The following is a 7,229-nucleotide window of genomic DNA, read 5'->3' as shown; positions in this document are numbered from 1 at the left end:
AAAAGAGATCATCTGTCTTTGGCTACAATGGAGCTGAGGTATCCTGCCAACAACCATGCAAGTCAAGCATCTTATGTCTACCTAGGCACATATATATATTTGTTATTAGCAAGAGTTTGAAAAAAGAAACTCCTTACTCATTTGCCAATGAAAATATTTTTTTCATTTATGTCAACTCTTGAAACCATTGAACATTAACTAAAACTTCTAGTACTTTTGTCCAAATCTGTGAATATCAAAACCAAAGTTGTCTACAAAGGGCCACATTTATTATAGACACTTTAGAGCAACTGCTTATGGGGAAAATATTAAACTAGTCTCCAACTTAGCCACCATTTAGGGAAGTTTTATGAAAAGAAATTGTATTAGTCAGCTTTACTAAGAAATGAAACAATCTCAGACTTCTTGTTAACTACAACAAAGGGTTATTCCTTGTTTGTGTTGCTTTTGAGTGCCACATGGTTCCAGGCTTTAGACAGGCTGAGACTTTGACATATGTGTTTTTCATTTTGGGGCCCAGGCTGAAGGAGCAGTTCCTTTAGGGGACATGTTCACTCTCAAGGTAGACAAAAAAAGAACAAGAGATCCATGGTAAAATACAATGTCTCTTAAAGCATCATTGGCATCTTCTCACTTCTACTCACATGTAATTGGTCAGAGATCACGGCTTAAGTCCAAAGTTATTGGGCAGGAAAATATACTGCTTTCAAAGGCAAAGTACAGGACAGTGAATATTTGCCCACATTAATATAATCAACTTCCATGGCCTTCTCTCAACTTTTTACAGCCCTTTATTATCAAAACTGTTGGCATTGATTTGAAATCCTGCAGGAAGAATTGTATGATGAAGAGCTCAAGAACTCCCAATTTTGCTCTTAACTCCGTGCCATAACCTAAAACTCAGTCAGTTATTCATTCTCATCTCACAGGAAGGCCTGTGAGAGTCCCAATGTTTGGGCTGAAGTGTCAGAATTGTTGGCGACTCCTTGACAGTGACAAAAACATTGAACTGATCTATACCTAAATGATCATTCAGAGTACATACTACATACATAGTAACATAGTTATAAGAAACTAGAGATTTATGTTTTGAGATATCTTGCCCTAAGTTTCAGTCTTATGTGATCAGGGTAGTATTGATGAAATCTACTGATGTGTTGCTGCCAACCCTCAAACACTTATAGTCTCATTCTATATATAATTCATCTTTAATGTATGTCTCTCTCTATATCTTTCTCTCATATATACAGATAGATAGATAGATAGATAGATAGATAGATAGATAGATATACACATACATTTGGAGGCATATATATATATATATATATATGCACAATATCATGCAAACTTTTAAAACTTATTTCTAAACAATATTTATTTATAAAATGTATCCCTACAGAAAAGAATATTTAAAATACTGTTTCAGCAATCAACTTGACAATGCTTTTTAGACCAATAATAATTAGGGCTTGGGAAAGTAAACCCTTTGAGTAATGGGGCAAGTTTACTAGGCTGGATACCTTTCATTTACCCCTCCAGGTTCCATCGTGTTTTCTGCCTTGGGAGGTTGAAGTGTATGGATTACATTAACAGGATTTTGGGCTCTCTGGCTTCTATTTGGCAGGAGATCTGAAGAAGAGAGGAGAATAAAGTTAAGCGGATTATTTCCCTGGACCTTTCTCATGACGTCAAATTAAGTGGGATGCATCCTTCAATCAAACTAACCTGAAAAGTCTCATCCCTGAATTCCCTTGTTTTCATTAATGGCATGCTTTCTTCAGCTATATCTAGTAACACTAGGTCCTGAATCCATAAGTTGCAATTTTTCTGGAACATAAATCTTCAATCTCATGCAAGGGAGGCATGAGAAGAGCCTGAGCATCATATTCTAGCTGCAAGACCTGTGGAGAGGCAAACTGGAAATATTTTCCCCTGCTTTTCAGACTAATCTATAAATGGTATCTAATTTTCTCCAGATGTGTTGCCTTCCTGTAATTCTGTAGCAGTGTGATATTCAGGTTGTTTCTTAGTTTCTTCCCTGAAGCAGACTACAAGATAAAATCCTTAATCAAGATTTTCCAACTGGAGCCAAAGGAACGGTTGGATGTTCACAGAGGATGATAATATAGAATAATTATAGCTTGGGGCACCAGAGTGGCTCTGTCGGGTAAGCATCTGACTCTTGACTTCAGCTCAGGTCATGGTGTTATGGTTCATGGTTTGGAGTCCCGGGTCAGGCTCTGTGCTGACAGTGTGGATCTTGCCTAGGATTCTCTCTCTCACCCTCTCTCTCTCTCTCTGTCCCTCTTCTGCTTGTGCTTCCCCCCACCCCTCTAAACTAAATAAACATTTAAAAAACATCTTCATACTTTGTTGAATGAGAGGTTGCAATTTCAAATTCCATTTCTGTACAGTTTGATAAACTCACAGCTCTAAATAACTTTGCCCTGTGTTAACAGCATGATTTCAAGACCTAGAAACAAAAAGGAAGCCTGTCATATATAGGTGATCATGTGGAAAATGACAAGAGTTTCAAGTCAGTTTTTTCTATTTGGAAACAGAATTTTTATCACAGTCACCACTATTGGCCCAGGGCTTAAAAAAGTGATATAGATCTGGCTCTGGATGGTAGAGGCTTCATTTAAGGAACAGAAGATATTCCAACTTTTCTTGGCTTCATGTTCTTTTCCCTTTGCTCTGACACAGGCAACATGTTCCTGCTGGTCTAATTTGCCCATGGAGTTCTAGAGGTACAAATAAATCACCTTTAAGTGAGAGTTTCTAATAAAAGCACTGGAGCCATGAAATAGCATCTGTGTTATGCTTTTATGGTTGAAATTAAAAGCGAAAGTAAAAGAGCCTCCATTTACTACGCATAATTATTGGATAGTGTTCATTCCAGATTCCATGGATTTCCACAGGCTCTTTGTTTCCATCTATCTACCACCACATGTAACAACAAAAAGCCTTCCCTTAAGCATTTAATACTTAAACTGGTAATAAATAGACTTTGTACAGCTAATTATCAACCTCATATAGCCCTACAGATTTCATCTTTTCTTCCTAATGCATAAGACAGATTATCTTGGTTGACTGAACAATATATAGAGGGAAATTTCCAGTAACCAATTTCTGTAGAAACAAACTCTGGGCCTCTAGTTCCTCAAGACAAGCATCTGGTAAGTGATTTATCAACTCTCTCTTTAAAGTATCAATATTTTGTATAAAACTAAGTTTAACAACTGAAAAATTAGAGAACAAGAAATGGAGAATTCTCGTATGGATGTTTTGCTGTGAAATGGGAACTATCTGGGGATTCTTAGGTCCAGATTTTCTATCATAAATTCAAAGCATTATTTTTCATATTTAAAATTGTATTGTCTGAAGAGGTAGTCTGCTCTACTAATTTTAACTTTGTAAAGCTAAAACTAATTTTAAAGGTTATTAATCTTCCACCACAGTATTTCTGTTTATCTCGAAGGAATATTTATCTCAAAGGAATATCTCAACTACTTGGTTGAGTTCTTTAAAAATCTGTGTGTAAGAATATGGAAATCCGATCTAGGTAAAGATACAAGTCTGCTTTTTTGTACTTCTTGAAATTACCAAAGAATTGTATTGTATAGATGTTAGATAAATGCATTTTCCATTGATGACTGCTTTATTTCCTTTTTCAAAAATAATTTGACTATATGGCATGTTTTTCACTACAATGCATATATGATCTTTTTTATCTTTAAATTAGAGAACCACTACAGTAATGTGTTCTTCAGTTTCTACAAATTTATTACTTTCCTAAAGGTTTTGAAACAAGATTATTTTTTCATGCGCACTCTCCTACTGTCACTTTAATGAAAAACTACTTCGGAATGGTCTCTTCTATATCCCTTTGACTTTTACCTTAGATTTATTATTTAAGCAATATCCTAAAAACCCCACATTAGTACAGAAAACCTTAATAAATGAAGAGTCACTTGATATCACTAAATGTTTATTGTAGTAATGAGATTATTTAGCATTGTATTTTAACAACTGATGAAAAGAACTTAATACATTTTAAACCTGAATATTTGAAATTAGAATGATTCTAGTAAGTCAGATTAATTTATTTGGGCTAATGCCTATGACCAGTCAATACAGGTTTTTTCAACGCATAAATGTTTACAATCACGTTTTTTTAAAAAGAAAGATATAAATATTTTCTTCAAGATGTGAAAATTAGAAGCCAATGTTCTGAAAATGTTCCAAAATTATATTTTATTTTAAACCATTAAAATAGATTTATTAGCTATCAGCATGAATAAAGCTATACTGAACTTTAAAATCACTATATTCCCGACTGAAAATGGGGATAATATAGTTGAAGGCTGTATGATCATATGATACCTAAATTTCCAGATATACTAGAAGAGGTATTTTATATGGTAAAAAAAAAAATTCATTTGGGGCCACATGACTCATTTAGTGTTTCATGATGGCTCAGAGTATGCAGAGGGTATTTTCAGCAACAATTAGACCCTTTGTTTTCTCTGGAATGTTGGCAAGTGTATCCTTCTTCATTGCATCTAAGAACAACTTCCTGTCGTGTTCTGAAACTTGACAGAAATAAACTTGAAAGAGTTTGGAACTGACTTCAAAAGTCAATAGGAAGTAGCTATCCAAAGCCTTTAAAAGTTTGAAGAATACTTTCAAGGGTGTGTGTCCGGGCAGAATCTAAGATGTCACAGTTGAAGATGCACACCTGAGTTAAAGTCATCTCCTTCTAGGAAAAATTAAAGCTTTATGAAACTTCACAACGCACACATCTAGCGCTCGCTTTGGCAAAACATACACAGGTACATTCATCTCATTGCATCTCATAGCACCACATCCTGAGAATAGATTTTAGAGAGGAGGAACAGTGGAATAACACAAATCTTTCCTAGAAAAGAGTAATTCTTTGTTTTGGAAAAGGTTTGGTGATAAGAGATCTGACATTGCCCAGGTAATTTTCTTTAGGTCTGATTCATCCCACTATAGGCCACTTTGCCTTTGTCAATGTGGGTTTAAGGCTTAATCTAACTCCAGTTTTGTCAAGTTAGCAGAAATCAATGTTTTCAGCCTATATAAATATCATTATTTCTCAAAGACATTGAATTTTGTATCTTATTCTCCAAAGAAGGTTGTGCTAAAAGTTACAGTACCCATAGAAATTATAGATGGACAAGAAAGAAAGAAACATATTTTAAAGGAGAGTAATGAAATACTTTCGTTAACAAAAGTGCTCAAATTGGTTTAAACATTAAAAGGGAATAAACATATGTGTGTGTGTGTATATATATACACATATCTTTATATATATATATATATATATATATATATATATATATATACACACACACGCACATATGGATTTTTAAAAGGATGAATCGAGAAACAGAGAAAAAATATAGGCTAAGAAAAAGTAATGTTATTGTCTAATAAGATAGATTCAAAACAAAAAAGATCAAGAGTTAGCTAAATCTATGTTAATAAATATTATATTCCATAATGAACACAATCACAATTTTATAGTTCAGAGAGCATAATTTCAGAGTAAGAAGAAAAACCCATTTACTGTGTATGTTAAAAGTTTTGAGAGAAATTGATAGAAATAGATATGCAGAGGTAAATCTTACACAACATTAATCTATCTGAGAGATTATATTAAAATATTTTGAAGATTCAAAAATATATTGACATTGAATACATTTGTATATATGCATATATAAATATATACATTTACATATATATACAGATTTATACATACACATATATACACTAAATATGGACACCAACAGATATACCAATAGATATATCTTATACTACCAATAGATAATACAACTTGCCACAAAATGATCATTTTGATCATTTTGGTCACAATCAAATGTAAAATATAAAATTTATGATGTTTGAATTCTCTAAACCAGCAAATTAACATAGAGAATCTAATTAAAAATTTTAAAATGAGACAAGTTAAATTTGCAAATTAAAGCCAAATCAAATACATTTTCTTCATAATAATCGATTGGGTTAGTAATCATATAATTAAATACAAATTATTTAGTAAATAATGAAAACTGGAAATATTTGAGCCTCTTGGCTTTGGCCAAAACTAACCAGTGACAAATTCAAAGCCTTAAATGTTTTGGGGTGCCTGAGTGGCTCAGTTGGTTAAGCAACTAACTCTTGATTTCAGCTCAGGTAATGATCTCTTGGTTTGTGAGACTGAACCCCATATCGGGCTCTGTGCTGACAGCATGGAGCCTGCTTAAGATTCTCTCTCTCCCTCTCTATCTATGCCCCTCCCCCACTCTCTCTCTCTCCCTCACTTTCTCTCTCTCTCTCTCAAAATAAATAAACATTTAAAAAGTTATTTAAAAATCCTTAAATGTTTTCATATTAAATTAAAGACAATTACTTATTCAACTGAAAAAAAAAAACACACCAAAAAACAAAGAAAGAACAGGATGGTGTCCAGAATCCATAAATCTATGTATGATTTTTTTGAGTATAGATGACACACAGTGTTACATTAATTTATACACAGGTGTACAACTCAGTGATTTGACAAACTTGCACATTATGCTATGTTCACCATGTGTAGCTGCCATCTGTCACATCACATCTCTATTAAAATGTCATTGCCTGTTTTCTTTATGCCGTGCCTTTTACTCCCATGATATATTCATTCCCCCTTCCCTGTTTTGCCCAACCCTGCATCTCTCTCCCCTCTGGCAACCATCAGTTCTCTGTATTTATAGATCTGATTCTGCTTTTTGTTGTTTCTTCTTCTTTTTTATTTTAGATTCCACTTTTGAGTATAATCATATGATATATGTCTTTCTCTGACATATTTCACTTAGCATAGAACACTCTATGGTCCATCCATATTGTCTCAAATGGCACAATCTCATCCTTATTTATGGCTTAGAAATATTCCATTTTCTATTGATGGACACAGATTGCTTCCATATCTTGGCTGTTGTAAATAATGTTGCAATAAACATAGGGGATAAGCATATGTCTTTTCAAACTAGTGTTTTCATTTTCTTTGGTAAAAGACTCAGTAGTGGAATTATTGGATCATTTTTAATTTTTTGAAGAAACTCCATATGGTTTTCCACAATGGATGCACGAGTTTGCATTCTCACCAACAGTGCACAAGGGTTCTTTTTTCTCCACATCCTCACCAACACTTGTTGTTTCTT

The 7,229-nt window shown here is 33.7% G+C and overlaps 1 protein-coding gene across 1 annotated transcript in view; it reads left to right on the top strand.

Moving 5' to 3' along the window:
• Positions 1-2,891: 2,891 nt before the first annotated feature.
• Positions 2,892-7,229, top strand: part of LOC132692466 (sulfotransferase 1 family member D1-like) — a 45,290-nt gene continuing 40,952 nt past the window's right edge. The window contains exon 1 of the mRNA XM_078446050.2: positions 2,892-3,179. The gene's annotated coding sequence lies outside the window, so the exon portion shown is untranslated. The remainder of the gene's footprint in view (positions 3,180-7,229) is intronic.

Source organism: Panthera onca, chromosome B1 (assembly GCF_046562875.1).
Source record: "Panthera onca isolate mPanOnc1 chromosome B1, mPanOnc1 haplotype 2, whole genome shotgun sequence".
NCBI lineage: Eukaryota > Metazoa > Chordata > Mammalia > Carnivora > Felidae > Panthera > Panthera onca.
Note: the sequence above shows the minus strand (reverse complement) of the source record. Positions and strands in the feature narration are given on the sequence as shown.